At 46.7% G+C, this 23,004-nt stretch overlaps 1 protein-coding gene across 1 annotated transcript in view; it reads left to right on the forward strand.

The window, feature by feature from the left end:
• Nucleotides 1-23,004, forward strand: part of ZNF236 (zinc finger protein 236) — a 502,799-nt gene that overhangs the window by 138,552 nt on the left and 341,243 nt on the right. The window lies entirely within an intron of this gene.

Genomic DNA, 23,004 nt, shown 5'->3' on the forward strand with positions numbered 1-23,004 from the left:
CAGACGCTTCACATTCACCTGTTCCACTCCACTCATTATTTTATATACCTCTATCACGTCTCCCCTCAGCTGTCTCTTCTCCAAGCTGAAAAGCCCTAGCCTCCTTAGCCTTTCTTCATAGGGAAGTCGTCCCATCCCCGCTATCATTTTAGTTGCCCTTCGCTGCACCTTTTTCAATTCTACTATATCTTTCTTGAGATGCGGCGACCAGAATTGAACACAATACTCAAGGTGCGGTCACAACCTGGAGCGATATAACGGCATTATAACATCCTCACACCTGTTTTCCATACCTTTCCTAATAATACCCAACATTCTATTCGCTTTCCTAGCCGCAGCAGCACACTGAGCAGAAGGTTTCAGTGTATTATCGACGACGACACCCAGATCCCTTTCTTGGTCCGTAACTCCTAACGTGGAACCTTGCATGACGTAGCTATAATTCAGGTTCTTTTTTCCCACATGCATCACCTTGCACTTGCTCACATTAAACGTCATCTGCCATTTAGCCGCCCAGTCTCCCAGTCTAGTAAGGTCCTTCTGTAATTTTTCTCAATCCTGTTGCGAGTTTGAATAATTTTGTGTCATCAGCAAATTTAATTACCTCGCCAGTTACTCCCATCTCTAAATCATTTATAAATATATTAAAAAGCAGCGGTCCTAGCACAGACCCCTGAGGAACCCCACTAACTACCCTTCTCCATTGCGAATACTGCCCATTTAATACCACTCTCTGTTTCCTATCCTTCAACCAGTTTTTAATTCTCAATAGGACATTTCCTCCTATCCCATCACCCTCCAATTTCCTCTGTAGCCTTTCATGTGGGAGGAAGGCCTACCATTCCTCTATGCTCGTTGCCAAAATTCAGTCTTACCAGCTCTACACGAGCATACACATGCGGAACAATGTGCGGCAGTTGGCGGGCTTGGTGGACAAGCTCCCTCCTGAGCAAGCCAAGCCATTTCAGGAGGTGGTCAGGCAGCTGAAGGCGTGCAGAAAATTCCTGGCCAGAGGGGTGTATGACACCTTTGATGTTGCATCCAGGGCCGCTGCTCAAGGTGTGGTGATGCGCAGACTCTCATGGCTGCGTGCCTTCGACCTGGAGAATAGGATCCAGCAGCGGATTGCGGACTCGCCTTGCCGTGCGGATAATATTTTTGGAGAGAAGGTCGAACAGGTGGTAGAGCAGCTCCACCAGCGGGATACCGCTTTCGACAAGTTCTCCCGCCGGCAGCCTTCAGCTTCTACCTCCACAGGTAGATGTTTTTATGGGGGAAGGAAGACTGTTCACTACTCTTCTGGTAAGCGTAGGTACAATCCTCCTTCTTGACAGCCTGCGGCCCAGGCTAAGCCCCAGCTCGCTCGCTCTCGTCAGCAGCGTGCGCCTCAGCAAGGCCCCTCGGCTCCCCAGCAAAAGCAAGGGACGAGCTTTTGACTGGCTCCAGCAGAGCATAGCCGACATCCAAGTGTCAGTGCTGGGCGATCTGCCGGTCGGAGGGAGGTTGAAAGTTTTTCACCAAAGGTGGCCTCTCATAACCTCCGATCAGTGGGTTCTTCAAATAGTCCGGCAAGGATACACCCTCAATTTGGCCTCCAAACCTCCAAATTGTCCACCGGGAGCTCAGTCTTACAGCTTCCAGCACAAGCAGGTACTTGCAGAGGAACTCTCCGCCCTTCTCAGCGCCAATGCGGTCGAGCCCGTGCCATCCGGGCAAGAAGGGCTGGGATTCTATACCAGGTACTTCCTTGTGGAAAAGAAAACGGGGGATGCGTCCCATCCTAGACCTAAGGGCCCTGAACAAGTATCTGGTCAAGGAAAAGTTCAGGATACTTTTCCTGGGCACCCTTCTCCCCATGATTCAGGAAAACGATTGGCTATGCTCTCTGGACTTGAAGGACGCCTACACGCACATCCCGATACTGCCAGCTCACAGACAGTATCTGCAATTTCAGCTGGGCACACGTCACTTCCAGTACTGTGTGCTACCCTTTGGGGTCGCCTCTGCGCCCAGAGTGTTCACGAAGTGCTTGGCTGTAGTAACAGTGGCGCTTCGCAGGCTGGGGGTACACGTGTTCCCATATCTTGACGATTGGCTGGTGAAGAACACATCCGAGGCAGGAGCTCTACAGTCCATGCAGAAGACTATTCGCCTCCTGGAGCTACTGGGGTTTGTGATAAATTATCCAATGTCCCATCTTCTCCCAGTACAGAGACTCGAATTCATAGGAGCTCTGCTGGATTCTCAGACGGCTCGTGCCTATCTCCCAGAGGCGAGAGCCAACGACTTGTTGTCCCTTGTCTCGCGGGTGCGAGCATCCCAGCAGATCACAGCTCGGCAGATGTTGAGATTGCTGGGCCACATGGCCTCCACAGTTCATGTGACTCCCATGGCCCGCCTTCACATGAGGTCTGCTCAATGGACCCTAGTTTCCCAGTGGTTTCAGGCTGCTGGGGATCTAGAAGATGTGATCCACCTGTCCACGAGTTTTCTCAAATCCCTGTATTGGTGGACGATTTGGGCCAATTTGACTCTGGGACGTCCTTTCCAAATTCCTCAGCCACAAAAAGTGCTGACTACGGATGCGTCTCTCCTGGGGTGGGGAGCTCATGTCGATGGGCTTCATACCCAGGGAAGCTGGTCCCTCCAGGAACACGATCTGCAGATCAATCTTCTGGAGTTGCGAGCGGTCTGGAACGCTCTGAAGGCTTTCAGAGATCGGCTGTCCCACCAAATTATCCAAATTCAGACAGACAACCAGGTTGCCATGTATTACATCAACAAGCAGGGGGGCACCGGATCTCGCCCCCTGTGTCAGGAAGCCGTCAGCATGTGGCTCTGGGCTCGCCGTCACGGCATGGTGCTCCAAGCCACTTATCTGGCAGGTGTAAACAACAGTCTGGCCGACAGGCTGAGCAGGATTATGCAACCTCACGAGTGGTCGCTCAAATCCCGAGTAGTGTGCCAGATCTTCCAGGTGTGGGGCACCCCCTTGGTAGATCTCTTCGCATCTCGAGCCAACCACAAAGTCCCTCAGTTCTGTTCCAGGCTTCAGGCCCACGGCAGACTGGCATCGGATGCCTTCCTCCTGGATTGGGGGGAGGGTCTGCTGTATGCTTATCCTCCCATACCTCTGGTGGGGAAGACTTTGTTGAAACTCAAGCAAGACCGAGGCACCATGATTCTGATTGCTCCTTTTTGGCCGCGTCAGATCTGGTTCCCTCTTCTTCTGGAGTTATCCTCCGAAGAACCGCGGAGATTGGAGTGTTTTCCGACCCTCATCACACAGGACGAAGGGGCGCTTCTGCATCCCGACCTCCTGTCTCTGGCTCTCACGGCCTGGATGTTGAGAGCGTAGACTTTGCCTCTTTGGGTCTGTCAGAGGGTGTCTCCCGCATCTTGCTTGCTTCCAGGAAAGATTCCACTAAGAGGAGTTACTTCTTTCTATGGAGGAGGTTTGCCGTCTGGTGTGACAGCAAGGCCCTAGATCCTCGCTCTTGTCCTACACAGACCCTGCTTGAATACCTTCTGCACTTGTCTGAGTCTGGTCTCAAGACCAACTCTGTAAGGGTTCACCTTAGTGCAATCAGTGCATACCATTACCGTGTGGAAGGTAAGCCGATCTCAGGACAGCCTTTAGTTGTTCGCTTCATGAGAGGTTTGCTTTTGTCAAAGCCCCCTGTCAAACCTCCTACAGTGTCATGGGATCTCAATGTCGTTCTCACCCAGCTGATGAAACCTCCTTTTGAGCCACTGAACTCCTGCCATCTGAAGTACTTGACCTGGAAGGTCATTTTCTTGGTGGCAGTTACTTCAGCTCGTAGAGTCAGTGAGCTTCAGGCCCTGGTAGCCCAGGCCCCTTACACCAAATTTCATCATAACAGAGTAGTCCTCCGCACTCACCCTAAGTTCTTGCCAAAGGTTGTGTCGGAGTTCCATCTGAACCAGTCAATTGTCTTGCCAACATTCTTTCCCCGTCCTCATTCCTGCCCTGCTGAACGTCAGCTGCACACATTGGACTGCAAGAGAGCATTGGCCTTCTATCTGGAGCGGACACAGCCCAACAGACAGTCCGCCCAATTGTTTGTTTCTTTGGATCCCAACAGGAGGGGAGTGGCTGTGGGGAAACGCACCATATCCAATTGGCTAGCAGATTGCATTTCCTTCACTTACGCCCAGGCTGGGCTGGCTCTTGAGGGTCATGTCACGGCTCATAATGTTAGAGCCATGGCAGCGTCGGTAGCCCACTTGAAGTCAGCCACTATTGAAGAGATTTGCAAAGCTGCGACGTGGTCATCTGTCCACACATTCACATCTCATTACTGCCTGCAGCAGGATACCCGACGCGACAGTCGGTTCGGGCAGTCAGTGCTTCAGAATCTGTTTGGGGTTTAGAATCCAACTCCACCCCCCTAGGCCCATGTTTATTCTGTTCCAGGCTACACTCTCAGTTAGTTGGATAAATTGTTAGGTCAATCTCAGTTATGTCCTTGCCGTTGCGAGGCCCAATTGACCATGTTTGTTGTTTTGAGTGAGCCTGGGGGCTAGGGATACCCCATCAGTGAGAACAAGCAGCCTGCTTGTCCTCGGAGAAAGCAAATGCTACATACCTGTAGAAGGTATTCTCCGAGGACAGCAGGCTGATTGTTCTCACAAACCCGCCCGCCTCCCCTTTGGAGTTGTGTCTTCCCTTGTCTTTGTCTTGCTACTTACGGGACTGACGAACACGAGCCGGTTCGGGCGGGAAGACGGCCGCGCATGCGCGGTGGGCATGGGCGCGCGAGGACTAGCAAAGGCCTTTGCTAGTGAAGTTTCCGATTGGAGGGGCTGCAATGGACGTCACCCATCAGTGAGAACAATCAGACTACAGGTATGTAGTATTCGCTTTGTGTGCTGAGCCCCCCAAATCCCCCCCAAACCCACTCCCCACAACTTTACACCATTACCATAGCCCTTATGGGTGAAGGGGGCCACCTACATTTGGGTACAGTGGGTTTTGGGGGGGTTTGGAGGGCTTAACATTTACCACCACAAGTGTAACAGGTAGGGGGGGGGGGATGGACGTGGGTCTGCCTGCCTGAAGTGCACTGCACCCATTAAAAACTGCTCTAGGGACTTGCATACTGCTGTCAGGGAGCTGGGTATGACATTTGAGGCTGGCATACAGGCTGGTAAAAAAAAGGTTTTGATTTGTATTTTTTTAGTGTGGGAAGGGGTTGGTGACCACTGGGGGAGCAAGGGGAGGTCATCCCCTATTTCCTCCGGTGGTCATCTGGTCAGTTCGGGCACCTTTTTGAGGCTTGGTCGTGAAAATAAAAGGACCAAGTAAACCCGGCGAAATACTGTTTAACACCGCTGAAATGTCTATATGCAAATGCTAGGAGTCTAAGAAATAAGATGGGAGAGTTGGAATATATTGCACTAAATGAAAAATTGGATATAATAGGCATTACTGAGACCTGGTGGAAGGAGGATAACCAGTGGGACACTGTCATACCGGGGTACAAAGTATATCGTAATGATAGGGTGGACCGGACTGGTGGAGAGGTAACATTGTATAGTAACGAGAGCCTTGACTCAGATAGATTACAAATTCAGCAGGACACAAATCACGCCTTTGAATCATTGTGGATTGAAATTCCATGTATAAAAGGGAAAAGGACGGTGATAGGAGTGTACTACCGTCCGCCTTGCCAGGATGAGCAGGTAGACGCAGAAATGATAAAATAAATCAGAGACGCAAACAAAATGGGCAATGTGATAATAATGGGTGACTTCAATTATTCAAATATAGACTGGGTAAATGTAACATCGGGACACACTAGAGAGGTAAAATTCCTTGATGAAATCAAGGACAGCATTATGGAGCAGCTGGTGCAGGAGCCGACGAGAGAAGGAAAAAATTCTAGACTTGGTCCTTAGTGGAGCACATGATCTGGTGAGGGACGTTATGGTACTGGGGCCGCTTGATAACAGTGATCATAATATGATCAGTTTTGATATCAACCTTGAAGTAACTATATACAGGAAGTCAAATACGTTAGCGTTTAACTTTAAAAAAGGAGGCTATGATAAAATGAGAAGAACGGTTAAAAAAAACCTTAGGGGGCAACTGAGAGGGTAAAAACTGTACAACAGGCATGGACGCTGTTCAAAAATACCATCCTGGAGGCCCAGGCCAAACATATTCCGCAAATTAAAAAAGAAAGACGGAAGTCCAAAAGACAGCCGGTGTGGTTGAAAAGTGAGGTGAAGGAAGCTATTAGGGTGAAAAGAAACGCCTTCAGAAAATGGAAGAAGGAACCATCTGAAAATAACAAGCAGCAGCATAAGGAGTGTCAAAGCAAATGCAAGGCACAGATAAAGAAGGCCATGAGGGATTACGAAAAAAAGATAGCATTAGAGGCAAAAAAACCATAGCAAAAATTTTTTTCAGTATATTAAAAGCAGGAAACCAGCAAAAGAATCAGTTGGGCTGCTGGATGACCGAGGGGTAAAAGGGGCGATGATCAAGGAAGATAAAGACGTAGCGGAGAGATTTAATGAATTCTTTGCTTCGGTCTTCACCGAGGAAGATTTGGGTGGGATACCAGTGTCGGAAATGGTATTTCAAGCGGACGAGTCGGAGAAATTTACTGACTTCACGGTAAAGCTGGAGGATGTAATGGGGCAGTTCAGCAAACTGAAGAGTAGCAAATCTCCTGGACCGGATGGTATTAATCGTAGAGTACTGATAGAACTGAAAAATGAGCTTGCGGAGCTACTGTTAGTGATATGCAATTTATCCTTAAAATCCAGCATGGTACCGGAAGATTGGAGGGTGGCCAATGTAACGCCGAGTTTTTAAAAAGGTTCCAGAGGAGATCCAGGAAATTATAGACCAGTGAGTCTGACGTCAGTGCCGGGGAAAATGGTAGAGGCTATTATCAAAAACAAATTACAGAGCACATCCAAGGACATGGATTACTGAGACCAAGTCAGCACGGCTTTTGTGTGGGGAAATCTTGCCTAACCAATTTACTTCAATTCTTTGAAGGAGTAAACAAACATGTGGACAAAGAGGAGCCGGTTGATATTCAGGCTTATTTTCGAAAGTGATCGCCGGCCATTTCCCCAACATAAACCGGGAGATGGCTGGCGATCTCTCAAAAGCAGCGAAATCGGTATAATCGAAAGCGGCTTTTTTGACAGCATTGCCGCTTTCCCGTCGCCTTGCTGGCGAAAGTTCAAGGGGGCATGTCTACTTTCAAATAGGGCCAGACACTTTGTGAAATATCACAAAACTTTGCAAAATGACACCCAAAACCTATATTGAAAACTTACACCATAATAGCCATAACCCACCTATGAAAAGACGGTGCTACAAATATCACACTGGGCCCTAGAGCAGTGTTTCCCTCGGTGGTCCTGGATTACCCCCTTGCCATTCAGGTTTTTAGGCTATCCACAATGAATCTGCAAATCAATTTCATGCATATTTATTGTAGATATCCTGAAAACCTGACTGGCAAGGGGGTACTCATCTGGGGGTAACAACAGTGGCCAGGGCAAGCAGTTGCTTCCCATGTCTGTCTCAATAGCAGACTATAGACATTTTCCGCAGGAACTTGTCCAGACCTTTTTTAAACCTATATACGCTAAATGCTGTTACCACATCCTCCAGCAAAGAGTTCCAGAGCTGATGGAATATATTGAATTTAAATGGAAGTAAAATTAAATTAAACTCTCCTTTCATTGGGGCATATAGAATCACATCTTCACTTCTGTTTTGTGGAAGTTTACATTGTATATACACAAATGGACTATTCTGTTTTGATGCATGTTTCAGGGACAAGTGGTTTTATAAGTCAAAATAAAAATAAATAGTTTGTTTCATGCAGATTTATTCTGTTTAAACATAACTAAACGGGCTATAAGCCCCTAATGCAGTCCATTGGTTTTCTTATATTTTGTTCCTGTGATAACATACACTATGCTAAAAATGAAAACTCTTCTCTCTATCTGGTCAATAATAAAAGGAGCTCATTGTGAACATTATCAACCCTAAAAGGTTGTTTTGTGGCTGTATATGAAGAATTGTGATGTTGAATAAATAAGTGTCTGTTTGTATTCCTAGTCATGCATCCAAAGTTTATATAATCGTTTCAAGAAAGTCAGTTAATGGTTATTAGTGGAACATAACCACAGAGGCATGGTATGGTCACATTTTCACTATGGTAATACTAGAGCCCAACTAAGGAACAGGCAATTTTGAGTTAGTCTTCACTGGATCAAACTTGCTTTCCTTGTGCTATCACCATAGAATTCAGGTATACAATTGGAGCAAGTACATAGACATGTCTGAAACATTTGACAAAGTTGAGATTAGCATATATACCAAATGGGATTTAAGTCTGTCCTTTAGTGATACCACTTGTTCAGAAATCATAGCCATAAGTATAGACAACTATTCAAATATTCTCACATGCACACACCAGAACAGGCATCCATACACACATTGCAAAACAACAACTTCTACTGAGTACATCAAATTTTTTCATTTCTGTCTTCCAAAATTCTAGACAGCAGATGTACAGATCAGCAGGACCCAAAGCAGTCCAAAACAAGTAAAGTTAGAAACAACAGTTTATACTTAATTGTTCAACCGCCCTTAGGATTCATTCACCATTGGGTTTAAAGAGCAAAACCATATGCATGTAAGGACTAAATAAACGAATTAAAACAAAGTTTAAAGCAAGTGCCCTTAATATGTAGTACTTAGTAGCAATAATGAAACAACGATGGAATATTCAGTAGTAAGCAGCCTGAGCCAACAGATTTATTTTTCACAGATTTTATTTTTCATTAACTCGTATGAACTTGGCGGCTAATAGTGTACTGAACTGGACAATGTTAGCATATTTAGACTGAGTGGACAGAACTTCTGCATGAAGGATGCCCTTCCCTCATTATTCAATACCTCTCTGTGAAATAGTAGTAATAGAAAAGGCAAGTGTATTTTTATAATATACCACTGCAATCCACAAAACAAAAGGAGCAAGTTCCCAGACATGCATAATCTTTTGATGTAGGCACAGGGAAAAAAGATATTAAATGCTCCCAGGTTTCAACCTAATTAATGTTTTTTTTAAAACATACTTTTAAATAGAAGTCTGTTAAGTACCTGAAAACATCTCTACATGAATACAAGGAGTCCCTACAACCAGCCCCTCCAAATGACATGATTTAGAACAAAGCAGTACTCTAACCCATTAAACATAGTAACATAGTAGATGACGGCAGAAAAAGACCTGCACGGTCCATCCAGTCTGCCCAACAAGACAAACTCGTATGTGCTACTTTTTGTGTATACCTTACCTTGATTTGTATCTGCCATTTTTAGGGCACAGACCGTAGAAGTCTTGCCAGCACTAGCCCCGCCTCCCAACCACCAGCCCCGCCTCCCCCCACAGGCTCTGCCACCCAATCTTGGTTAAGCTTCTGAGGATCCCTTCCTTCTGAACAGGATTCCTTTATGTTTATCCCACGCATGTTTGAATTTTGTTACCGTTTTCATCTCCACCACCTCCCGCGGGAGGGCATTCCAAGTATCCACCATTCTCTCAGTGAAAAAATACTTCCTAACCAGTACTTCCTTGTATACACATCCTTATGCTACACAAACCGGCATGCTTAAAAATATAAGTAAAAAAAGAAGATCAAATAAAAATGCTCCCAACAATTAAAATCAACAACGTAATGGAGCAGATCCTCCTAGATTTGCTTGCTTTGAAGTTAATGGCTGTGTGAGCAGAGCGGAGGAAAGGGAGAGACAGGCAAAAGATGGATAAAGCAGTAGCTTGCCTTTCAACGTTTTGAGTTCCACCTCCTTGTTCTCGCTGTTGCCTCCCCAACCTGACTGCAACAAAAATTAAGCCGCATGCGGAGCCATAGCCCTTTGCACGCCACTGCTGCCTCTGCCGGTTCCTTCCTCCGCTGTCCGCTCCCTCCTCCCAAACTGGAAGTTACGTCTTTGGGGTGGGGGGTGGAGGAGGAGGGAAATTTGACACTGGCAGAGAGGCAGCAGTGACGCGCATAGGGCTGTGGATCAGCGCATGGCTTCTTTTTGTTGCAGCCAAGTCAGTCAGGGAGGCAGCGGCTTCAGTGACCCAGTCAGTGAGGGGCAGGGAGGGAAGGTATGCTCGCAGTTCCTCCAGGCTGCTGCCGACTCAAAAAGCAGCAGCCGGAAAGAAAAGTTAATACAGTATGAAGCGGCAGGTGCCTTTGGTGCATAGGCGCCATTTTTTCTAAAGATTGTTTGGGGGAGCAGTCGCTCCCCCTGAGCCCCATCTAGCTACGCTACTGGATAGAGGTCTACAAAATACTTAGTGGTGAGGAACAGGTAAACGTAAATCGATTACAATTTTTTTAAAAACTTTTTCAAAAAGTACAAAGACTAGGGGACACTCAAGGAAGTTAAATGGTAATCCTTTTAAAATGAGCAGAAGGAAATATTTTTTCACCCAATGAATAGTTAATCTCTGGAGCTCATTGGCAGAGGATGTGGTATCAGCAGTTAGTGTATCTGGGTTTAAAAAAGGTTTGGACAAGTTCCTGGAGGAAAAGTCCATAGTTTGCTATTGAGATAGACATGGGGAAAGCCACTGCTTGTCTTTGGCATCAGTAGCATGAATCTTGCTACTATTTGGGATTCTGTCAGGTACTTGTGACCTGAATTGGCCACTGTCAGAAGCAGGATACTGGGCTAGATGGACCATTGGTCTGACCCAATTTAGCTATTCTTACGTTCTTTGAGAATCCATGCCTCTGAGCTGAAGGCCTACCACTCCCACCCACTCCAACAGGAAGATAGCATCAGAGAGGCATTACCTGGCAGGCCATGAGTGCATGGTGCTGGAAGGCCCATTTCTGTGCTGAGTTTGTTTTTGATACAGGCTGTGGCTCCAGTAAACAGAGATGGGTTTGGCAGGGGGAAGGGAAGTTGGTGGAGATGTATGGAAAGGCAAATGCTGCACCAGGGTGAAAGGTAGAGGTAGGGCCTTGAGCCCCTCGGGGTGGGGGGTGGGGGAATGTGAACATGGCTTGATGGTTCACCTAGGATGTTGGATATCCTAGTCTCTGGTTTCCATATTTCTGTTTCTGAATTGTGGTTACTTATTCTGTATTTGATCAGGGTTTGTTTTCTGTTTGACCAAGGTGGAATATTCTTCTAGTGTGTAGGTCCTGTTTAGGAATCAGTAGTAGACCCCCAACCCCACCATATTGTGTTTTCCCATTGGGAGGTGTATTAGTATTTCTCCGAGGACAAGCAGGCCAATAATTCTCACATGTGGGTGATGTGTCCCGCATCACCCAGTTCAGAGATTGAAAAAAGCTTTGTACAGTGTTAAGAGCACGCACAGCACTCCCACCATTCATGCGTGAGTGCCTTCCTACCTGTTGCAAATGTGCTGGACCACCAGTTCTCTTTCTTCCTCGGTGAGGAGCGGACGCCATTCTTGATACTCCTCACAGCTTGGTTTGTGAGATTTTCTCGGAGTGTATTTTTTTTGCCTTTCCATGCCTTTTTGTTATCTGTTTTTTGCCTTATTTTCTCCTTCAATCAAAAACATATGTACCGTTTAATTGTCTAAATTATTACTATAATCATTATATTGTATACATAACACAATATAAACTTAATATGCTTCACTCTGTTTCTTTTTACATCAAATCAAAAGCAGATATCTCAAATGGGGTTCATCACACAACATCAATCAGTATAACAACTGGATACTAGTTATCTAATTAGTTTGCAAAGTTCCATTTAAGTCTTTAACAGATCGTGATATTCTTCGCTCCAGTAATACTGAAATAAACTCAATGGCTATTGTTCTATTCCAGCGAGCATCAATTCTCCAGATGGTATCATCGATATAATCCAACCATATTCTGTGTCCAGCTGCTCTTATCTCATATCCACTACAGATAATTTTATAGTTCAATGGAGATAATGCAACATCATTTTCAATTATGGCTGACACAACCAATCTTCACTTCACGTTTGTTAGCAACGAGACTCCACTTGAGGTATCCGCATCAAATCCACACAACTCGGGCATTCAGCACACACTCAGACGTATCAACCCCCGCCCCCTTCAATACCACACTACAAGCCGTATCTTCGATAGAATTGGATTTATTTTGGCCGCAGCCAGGAACATCAAAATTGTTACAACTTAAACAAATTACATTACATCTTCTACTAATCATTATGCCAGCATGCATTTCTACCCGGGTACACAGCTTCTACACGTAGTTGCATATTCTGGGCCACAGGCCAAGCCGTACCAAGCCCCTGTGGCCCCCTGTGCTGTTTTCCAAGCACCCGATGTCACTTGGTGTCTCCCGTTGAAGGAGGCACCTACCACATTTACAAAATGACGTTCTAGGCCTCCCGGCCGCCCAAGCCAGGAGACAAGCTGTATACACGTTGTTTCCTTATAACAAGGCTGCTCACATGCAAGCCTACCATTTGCATCAACTTGATAATTTTCCACACAACTCTTTCTGCAGCAGTAGTTACCCCAAACTTGTAACTGTTATGTGTCAAGCTGCTGTGTACCCATTGCTGGCTGTGCGTAAACATTGTAGTCTAACGCCACAGGCCACGGCAACGACACCCCTCCTGGCTGCGGTCATGCCCTAACGCTATGGCTTGTATCTATTCGCAAGTCATGTGGTATCGTATGACTTTTAATGCACACATGAATGCCTGAAGCATCCCTCCCTTACCTATACCCTGTTATGGCTACTCTATCGCCCTGGCTCCTCTATCGCCCTTGGAACCCAGGCTCTCTCTGTTCGGTCTCACTGCTGCCCTTCTATGCGCCCACCGCCTTTCCCTGTGCCCAATGTACATACAAGTGATGAGTGACCGCATATCCAAATCCGCTGCAGCTCATTCTGGATATGGATACCTGTAATAGAATATAATGGGAAGCGACATGTTAGCACAGTGCAAGCAACCATTATCACTTTGCTGTGGATGCCTTAATGGGTCCAATGTACCGCTTGTATACACTAGATGGGTCTGATGTAGCGCTTGTATACATTAGGTTGCCATCGGCACAGTCTTTTGATGGCCTCTGTGTACACTCCTAGTGCTGCCATTGCCGTAGCTGCCCTAATCCTAAATGAGTGGGTACTGTACATAGTGTATGAATCAGCAGGCTGGTCTTTGGTCTTTGTTTTAAGTCGGCTTGAAGGTTCAGGACAGGGCATGTCCGTTCCGATCCATTTTGATTTGCGAATAAGTAGGTCAGTTGCCGCGGCTGTAATGGCCGCGTCACGTATTAAGAGGGACATGCCATGGTGGGCATGCTTGTACATAGCCACCAACTCACTGACTCGCAGAGCACCATGCAAAGCTAATGAGAATGCGCATTTGACTCGACGGCCCTCAAACTCAGTGTCACTTATCTCCTCTAATGATGCAAAGAGACGGCTCATTTCCCTGCCGGTACTGGGTTTTCTTTTACCTGGGTAGGGTACTCCCGGCCTGCCCCATCCTTTCATCAGTCTCGTGACAACAAATGACCTAGATGGATTTTGGACAGCCACCGCTTTGGCGAGAAAACTGATGGCTGCGAACATGATTGAGACCTGGTTTCTGCTAATTCCCTTCATACATGCCGGGGGCCGGGAATATATCAGTACCACCCTTCTCTTCTAAGTGTTGACTATATGTGCGGTTGTGTATCTTGTCCGCGAGGTATCTGTTAACTATCGCAGCATCGGGTCCCATTTCCGGGTCTGCGCTCTAAAAACGAGAAAGAGCATCCACTATAACCATTCTCCCTGCCTGGTATATGTTTAGCTGTAATCACTGCGGAACTATCTGTCTGCGCACATAACTTGTGGGAAGTGCATGGCGGACAACTACTGCCATATTGTCTGAGGGAATTACAATTGACTTGTGAGATATGCCAGGTCCCCCCAGGAAACATGATATCCTACGTGGTCCCTGCTGAAACCCGAGCTTGCTGCGCACCACGCTCCCTGGAAGTAAATCTGCCGCATCTGTAAAGAAAATGCAGGGCTTCCGTGAGAGTGGGTGAATCGTGCCAAAATGAAATCCCATGGGCCAAGAACCTGCTAAATCTCGCTTGATGTCCTGTGTACGTCTGAGATGAAAATGCGCTTTGTTTGTTCCCGATGTTGCTAAAGCTATTGGGAATCACCCTTATTGCGAAGCCTACTGGACCCAGGAGTTCCTGTACCTGCTTCAGCCTTGCTTTTTTACAGTGCCACCTCGTATTCACCGCTCTGGCAAGCTTATCAATTTTGTCAGCCGGCAGTCTGGAACATCTAGTTCCAATTCAATACCTATAACGTAAGGATTCGCCGTGGGCCTACTGTTTTTTCAACGGCTAATGGGATGTCCAATTTCTGTGCCAAGTGGATAAAGACCTGTAACACATCCGTCCACTCTTGTGATTCCCGGTCTTTGAACAGGAAGTCCTCCAGATAAGGACCAGAGACCTAGTGGGGGCTAGTTGCTCCACTACCCCGTGCACAAACATGCTAAGCTCTTTGAAGTATGCGCACTAGATGTGGCCACACATGGGGACACATTTATCGCAATAAAACCTCTCCTGGAACCTGACACCTAACAAGGGAAAGGGCTGTGGGTGTAAAGGCAAGGTGCGAAAAGCCGAATCTCCGTCCACCTTAGCTCAATGTGCCTAGTTGCCTTGCCGCCAAATTATTTGAATGACATTGTCTACAGATGCATATTGTATTGTACAGCTGCTATGGTCAATGTAGTCATTTACTGATGTTCCTATGTGGCGGGACAAATTACGACTGGGCCTACCTTTCCCCAGCTCCTTCCTTGGTATTATGCCTAGCGGAGACACTGTTGTTGCCTTGAAGGGCGGGTCCTCAAACAGCCCCGCTGTGCAGCCTAGCAATAGTTTTTTGGTAATCTTGCCTGCAGCTATCTGTCGATGCATGTGAATCGAGGATGCATTGTTGGGGTAGTGTTGTCACTGTGGTGTTGTCCTCTAATATGGAATCATGCAACCTGATTGGAAACCTGTGGTGATGCACCCGTTCTGTCAGGGTAACGGGCTAACCTTGAAGCTTGATGGCTTCCGGACCCTGTCCTGAGTTAATAGGTTGCTTTCTCCTGTCTCATAAGCTTGATGGGGGGAGCGCTAGCTCCCTCAGTACTCTGTCCCGTGTTACTAGATTGCTGTTCCCTGTCTCTGGGGAGCCTGCCTTGCCCTGCAGCATGCCTGCCCGCGCGGGCGTGTCGGGTGCTAGGTGCAATGTCCGCTGCCTCCGTCCTGCCTTTGTCCTGACGGCATTGCCTGACAGGACTACCACTGGTGCTGACCCGATATGAATGGATTGTCTGCACTGCTTTCTTGTAAATTTAATATCTTAGTTAAGCCATGCCCGTCCCCTAAATATCTCATGCGCTTTTAAAATTATATTCCATATCCCACACCAAGTCCGGGCCCCTTTCCGTTTCCTTCACTATAGTGAGTGTCCTGAGTATGTGAACAGCTGAGTGTCCTAAGTATGTGAACAGCCTACGACCAGTCCATGAAGGACCCAAATATCTTGGGCTTCTTATCTGTTACGCTATCCCTGCCTACGGTACCCTCCTCATGCAACTCCCACACAAGGAGGGAGAAGATATCGATCCACCTGTATTGTGAGAACGTTAACTAATGCATCGCTCCTGTGATTAAGTACTCCCACATCCTGACTGGTCCCCTGTGCACTGACCGGTGCCACAACCGCATTCTGTCCTGCCATATTGGGCTCCGTTACCCGTTCTTATCGTCCCGTACTGCATATCTAGTTATGTCATGCGTCTGCGCTGGAAGGAGTGTGGTGCTGTCATTAGACTTACCCCTTGCCGGTACTGGCGGTAGCCCCGCAACTATGGAGGTGAAGTCTGCGGTGCTGCTACCTCCCTTGCAGGCCCCCGCACCGTCTGTGCTTGTGGTGTAGGTCCACTGTGACTTCTAAGGTCTGAGGCCGCAGCACTCCGCGTCTTAGCTGGCGGAGTTTTGGTGGGCTGCTTGGCTGGCCTTGCTGGTGCATATGTCTCCTTTGCACACTACAATGACATTACTGCAATGGAGAGACTAAAAGAATAGACAATTTAAAGCAAAATGACCTCATAATAACTGATTGTGGTGACGCCGGCTTCCCCAATCGCTGCTTGCATCCTATGGTGCCTGTGTAAACTGTACCCTCCTTGCTCACAGCTACATATCCGACTGCGTGCTGTCTGCGCAGTGCGCCCTTCCTTAAATGGCCGGCCTAAAGCCCCACGGGCAATGGCTGTTACATTCAAATTTGGCCTGGTAGTCAAAACGGCTGCCGTATGCAAAATGGGCCGCTAAAATTAAAATGGCCGGGCCCCTGTAAATCCGGCAGATAAATCAGTAAGACCGGTGGTCCTTCTATCAAAATGGCCACCGTTTTCAAATTAGCTGCTTTAGTCCACGTGGCCGCTCTAGTCAAAATGGCCGCTAAGTGCACATGGCCCTCTAGGACTAACACTGTTGTACCAACCCTTCCCCCCGTGGACCTGGTCCTAACGGCAGCTGAGAGTAGCATACTGTAACCGATATGTTTGTCCGATGCCCCTAAGTACTGTGTCCCACTATGCTGGCACCAAACGGTATGATATCAATTGTTCCAGCCTATGCCGTGTGTCAAAGACACATGCCTGCGGTATCCAAGGTGGCCGTTGCGGTTAAATTTGTATTTGGAATGTCCATTCTAGTGAATTTTAGCGCCATAAAACTGGCTGCCTTTTCCAAATTTTACTGCTAGTCGGAATGGGCGGTGTATTGAAAGTGGCCACCGTTTTTACAATCGGCACTCATGCAAATGGCCACCCTATCGAAATTCACCGCTGCCGTACATGCCTCTGTAGGTTAATGGCAGACTGTATGGGCGGGCAATTACAATGCGTAGCGAAGCGCATGTCCCGCCAATTTGGGACTCCCCCCTAAGTGGCCCGCAAGAGAATACGCTGACTAGCGAGGATCGCAATGTGGACGTTTCTGCAAAAACCCGCATCTCAAATATCGCATGGCAGGCCAATCATACAGACATGGCGCCGGTAAGTAACGTTTAGGATGAAGCGTAGTCGACCGAGTAGAAAACACGGCATGGCCGTAGTGCTGCGTGACATGGGCAGCTTATACAACATGGGCGACTTATACCGCACTAAATTTTACCGAATTAGATAACACGGCGTGGCCGACCACAATGGGGCTTATATAGCTCTGCGTGGCCTGGGCGGCTTATACAGCATGAGCGACTTATACTGCACTCATTTTTGCTGCATTACATCAAAAATCTGGTGTGGCCGGCCATAACGGGGCTTAAGGTCCGTCGCCGTAATGGCATGGACGGCTTATACCGCATTAATTTATCGAATTTGATAACACGGCGTGGCCAGCCACAACGGGGCTCAAATAACTGTCGGCCAAGTATTATTGGCCGGCCATCACCGCATCTTAACATGCGGTGTGCCGCTGAGGCAGGAGAAGAGCAAAAATGACGTACCATTAAAGGTGTTTTCGTCTCCCTGAGATCGTTTGCGTTTCGGTTCAGTGCTGTGCACAAGGTCTTCCAAGTCGTGCCTCAGTGCCGTGGTATGCACTAGGTCTGCCGGATCAACCAAAATGGGCCTAGACACGTGTGCCTGTAGAACAATCAACAGCCATAACTGGTTTTAAGGTCCGTTGCCATATTGGCATGGACAGCTTATAACGCATTAATTTTTCGAATTAGATAACACAGCGTGGCCGGCCACAACGGGGCTCGAAGGTCCGTTGCTGTATAGTGCTGTCGGCCAAGTATTAGTGGCCGGCCATCACCGCATCTTAACGTGCGGTGTGCCGCTGAGGCAGGAGAAGAGCAAAAATGACGTACCATTAAAGGTGTTTTCGTCTCCCTGAGATCGTTTGCGCCTCGGTTCAGTACTGTGCACAAGGTCTTCCGAGTCGTGCCTCAGTGCCGTGCTATGCACTGCGGATTGTGAGCACTGCATGGCCGGCCAAAAACGGCAACCGCGCTGTGGCAAACCCATCTGCCATGCGCCATGGGCAGCGTATGTGGGACTCTAGCCTAGTGCGCGTAATGCCGTGAGATAGGCAGCTAACCCGAGGTGGCCGGCCATCCTGGAAAAGCTAAATGGGGGTCGGCAGGAGAAAGCTAAAATGCCTTGCAGCTGCACAAAGTTTTAAATATCTACATATCGTAAAATTTGTTCTCAATTTGCTGGAATATCGTGCTCTGCTGTAAGAGCTTCTTTGGCTGTACTCTGCACAAGCTCTGCCCAGGGCAGACACAAAACATGTGCCTGTAAAAATGTCAGGAGCTGCTGGCCAGGGTTGCTCTTCTCCTGCTTCCAAATTCAAAAGGACTTCCTGTGCAGTTCAAATTCCTCTCTCCTCCTCCCTTGCTCCTCCTCTTCTTTCCTGCCCCCTCCCCTTGCTACCCCTTGTTTCCCTCCCACTACTACCTCTGCTCTCTAGCTAGGCCCTCCCTGTACCCTCCCCCACACTTCTGTCTTCGCTGGCCTTCAGCCCGGTTGTGGTCGGCCCCCCTTTAATGGGTGTGCCTGGTTCTTTCTTTCAACAATTCATAGATCTCAACACAGGCCGTGTTTCATATTTACTTCCTCAGGAGATCCTTTATGAATAATACACACAATTACAAACATACATACTATGTATCAAAAATATTTGTGAATACATAAAGATTCTAAAATATCTTACCAACCACATTAGAGCGCCAAGCACACCATGGGGAATCTCAGTAGATAACGTGATGACATCACGACAGATTGAATGGTCTAACTTTATGCAGTCTCTAACTTTTATACTGACATCAATAAAGCCCAATCTACCTCCTTATTAAGTCCAAAAGGCTGCACGGTTCCCCAATTAAAGATAAAACGCTATTCCCTCCAAATTAATTCCTGTTCAACATTACCATAACTACCCTGCATACTATTGATGACAACAAATTGCAGATCATCCACTGAATGTTCTAATTGCAACCAGTGAGTAACTAAAGGTGTATCAATTTTTTTGTCCAACAGATATTACTAAGATGTTGAGCTATACGCATCTTGACTTTACGCGTTGTTTCTCCTATGTACCATAGCTGACATGGGCAGCATATGGCATAAACTACATTCTGTGTGATACAATCTGTATCAGATCTTAAATAGAAATATTTATTAATAGATTTTATCCAAATACGAGTGGTACATAATGTATATTTACAGTATACACAAGCATTGCACGAAGTATGACCACCTGTTCCTTGATGACCCATCCGAGTGCTATATCTTTTTCTAGATAGAATTTCACCCATATTTCTATTGTGATTACACGAAAACCGTGGCTTAGCATGCAAGCTATGATGTATAGATAAAACTGATCAGTGCTTCAGGATGATATCTTGCATAGCATATGTGTGTTTAAAATAAGGAAGTATGCAATTAACTTGTGTGTTACAACTAACTGAAGTATTTCTATCTCCAATCAACCAGCATCTTTGAGCATGTTTAGCCCGTTTAAATGCTGATTTAATAGCATATTGAGGGTAACCTCGTGCTCAAAATCTATGTGACATTAATTTGGCTTGATGATTATATGTTGATTGATTAGAGTATAATCGTTTAATCCGCAGAAATTGACCTATAGGGATACTTTCCTTTAATTTACGCGGATGATGACTATCAAAGTGCAGTATGGTATTTTTATCCGTCATCTTCCGAAATACTCCTGTAGAAAAGTGACCACCTGAGAAATTAATATCAATATCCAAAAACTGTACTGTAGTACCTTTTGAATGAAGAACAAATTGAATGTTAGAGTCACAACTGTTCAAGTATTCCACAAAAGCATCAGTTTCTTCATATGTACTTGACCAAATGACGAATATATCGTCAATATACCTTTTCCAGGCTACTATTTTGGCAGTTATGAAAGATGATGTGTATACATACAATGACTTGAACATTGCCATATAGAGACAGGCTACCGTGGGAGCCACCGTGGCTTCCATGGCAACCCCTCTAATTTGAAGATAAAATTGATCACCGAATTGGAAATAATTTTTCTCAATGACAAAGGACGCCATCTGTAACAATAATTGGATTTTAGACTGAGCCAATTCCTGTTGCTGCAACACTTGATCAATAACCTCCAAGCAGGCCCTTTGAGGAATACTTGTATACAATGATGCGACATCCAACGTTAACATTATGATATATTGATCCTGAGGAATATATGTAGAATTTAAAAATTCCAACATATTGCCAGAGTCTTTTATATATGATTGTATTTTGCCCACCTGAACATGTAGATGATATTCTAAAAACTGGGACAGCGGTTCAAACAAAGACCCCACACAGGAAACAATCGGGCGACCGAGGATTAGTCAACGATTTGTGGACTTTCGGTAGAAAATAGATATTTGGAATATTAGGTTTCTTACGTAGTAAATACTTATATTCTTTTGGAGTAATGATATTGCAATCACTCGCAGTTTTTAACATTTCAGAAACCTGAATGATATATTCCTTAGTCGGATCTGAATCCAACTGTTTATAAAAAGAATCATCTAATAATTGACGAAATGCTTCATGTTCGTACTGCTGAGAATCTTGATTATATATCATCTAAAGCTTTAACTCAAGCCCAAATCTCAGTTCTATCATTGGGATTATCGTTTGTTCCCAAAGCATTATATAATGCCTTTTCGATAAGGCTACATTTGCAGAAGAATTGGGACTTTGCCTCTCTGTTCAGGTGGAATCTAAGAAGTTGATACACAGTACTGTATCTGAAAGTCTCCCAGATTCAGGAGGTCTCAGCTGCCACACCATTCTCTGATGGTCAAATCCACTCTCAAATGAGCTAGGAGCTCTAGAACTCATGCCTTGGCACCCCCCCAGGTAGAGAGGCCAGGACACTAGACTCGTTTGGGAGGAAATCTTTTCAGACCTTGATGCTTGTTACCCACATCCAGTCCTACCAGCTCTACATGAGTCTTTACTTGCAGTATTTGGTCCTCGGTACACTAAGTCTTGCAGATTCTTTCCCACAGAAGGTGCAGAGCTTTGTCAGTTGGCCAGCAAGCAGTTGGAATGTAGAAAATATTGGGCAAGGGGTGTGTATGACTCCTTTGATATAGGGTCAAGACTCTCCTCTGTGAGTGTGGGGATGTGGAAACTCTCATGCCTGTGTGTCTCTGACCTAGAATCGGTGGTTCAGGAGAAGTTGGCAAACATTTCTTGCCGAGGTGACAACTTCTTTGGCGATAAGGTTGAGGAGGTTGCTGACCTCATAAAAAAACATATAGACATCATTCAAACTTCCAATCCCTTACCAATCCCTTAAGTTGCTCTAAGATGGCCGACTGACCAGTAGCCCAGTGAAGAGCTCCCCAGACCAAAGCAGACCTTACGGACCCCGAACCCGCCGAGGGCACTGAGACCGGGAGACCGAGGCTGCTAGAGGTCGGGAGAGACACCACCTCTGCTGGAACTGGCTTAACCAAGCCACGACAGAGCGAGACCCGAGTGAAACGGGGAGACCGCATCAGCCCTAGGCCAGGACCAGTCTCGGAGGCGACCTGAACAATTTCAGTAACCTGAGCTCCTCCGGGATTCGTAAATCTCTGTGTTCCCCGCCATCTCGGGAACGTAAGAGAACCCAAGACCCCTCGCCGAGTGGAGGGCCGTGAACACCCCGAAGACGTGCAGAGCCGAGTGGCCTAGCAGGAGAGGTGACGAACACGAGCAACGGTGCCCAGATCCGAAAAAGCGATCTGAGCGGAAGCCACGAGGAGAGTGGCGCGGAGTGACCAATCCCCTAACCCAGTAAGCGAAGAGACGGGCGAAAGACGGCGCCCAGACCCGAGAGAGACTGCATCATTGCAGCGACGGAATAAGGCAGAACGCATCTTGGGAGCGCACGTGTCCCCACCACGCAGCCCATCTGCTCGCTGGCGACCGAGGCCTAGAGAGAGCAGACCCATCGGGACCACCCAGGTGTCAGCGAACATCCTGACCGAGCCGGAACGGTCAGGAGTTAAATCGGAGCTGAACTGCTGCAGCGTTGACCGACCCAAATAAACCCAGCAATCCAGGACGCGAATTCGGCGAATCTGCCCCGAAAACTCCAACGTGCATCCCGACGGGAGCGACCCGAGAGCGAGCCCTCCGAAAGAATCTTAAAATCGGACCACCACCGGATGAATCAGACCGAGACCCCTCCTGGGCAGAGAATCGAGGAGTGACCCGCGCTACTAAGTGCAGCGGACAATGAGGATTAACCTTCCTACTCGAACCAAACAAATAACCAGTATGGTTAGTGGAAAACTAACTAACTCCAGCACCGGTGAGCAGGCCTGCTCACAGATCGCCACGAGACTGAGGTGCATCCCTGACCGGAATGGTAAGCTGGACTGATCACAGCTGGGACTTAAAAATTTGATACTTTGCTTTACAATGCACCGCTTTGTTTGCTACAACTGCATGCACTGATCACAGCTAGGACTTAAAAGTTTGATACTTTGCTTTACTATGCCTTAAATAGAAGGCAATAAGCTGCCATATCTAAATAGCACCATTCTTTGTATTGATTAAAAGTAAATGCTCCTGAATGCCTTAAATATTTTACACAAAAGGCAAATGAGCTGCCTAGCCAAAACAACATTACTCCCTGTAATGATTTAAATGCAACTACCTGCTTTGCCATATAAAAGACAAGGGAGCAGCTGTTCTAATCGTAAAGCAAAGAAAATTGTTGCTTGCACCGCTAATAGCTTTAACTTAAATGCAATTATCTCACTTTGCTTGTTTTGACCTCAGACAAATTAGCCGCCTTGCACAGTAACTTAAAGGTTTAATATGTAACGCTTAATACTAAGCTTTAATTGTAAATGTAAGCTTGCTTTGCTCTG

The sequence above is a fragment of the Microcaecilia unicolor genome, chromosome 1 (genome assembly GCF_901765095.1).
Source record: "Microcaecilia unicolor chromosome 1, aMicUni1.1, whole genome shotgun sequence".
Classification (NCBI taxonomy): domain Eukaryota; kingdom Metazoa; phylum Chordata; class Amphibia; order Gymnophiona; family Siphonopidae; genus Microcaecilia; species Microcaecilia unicolor.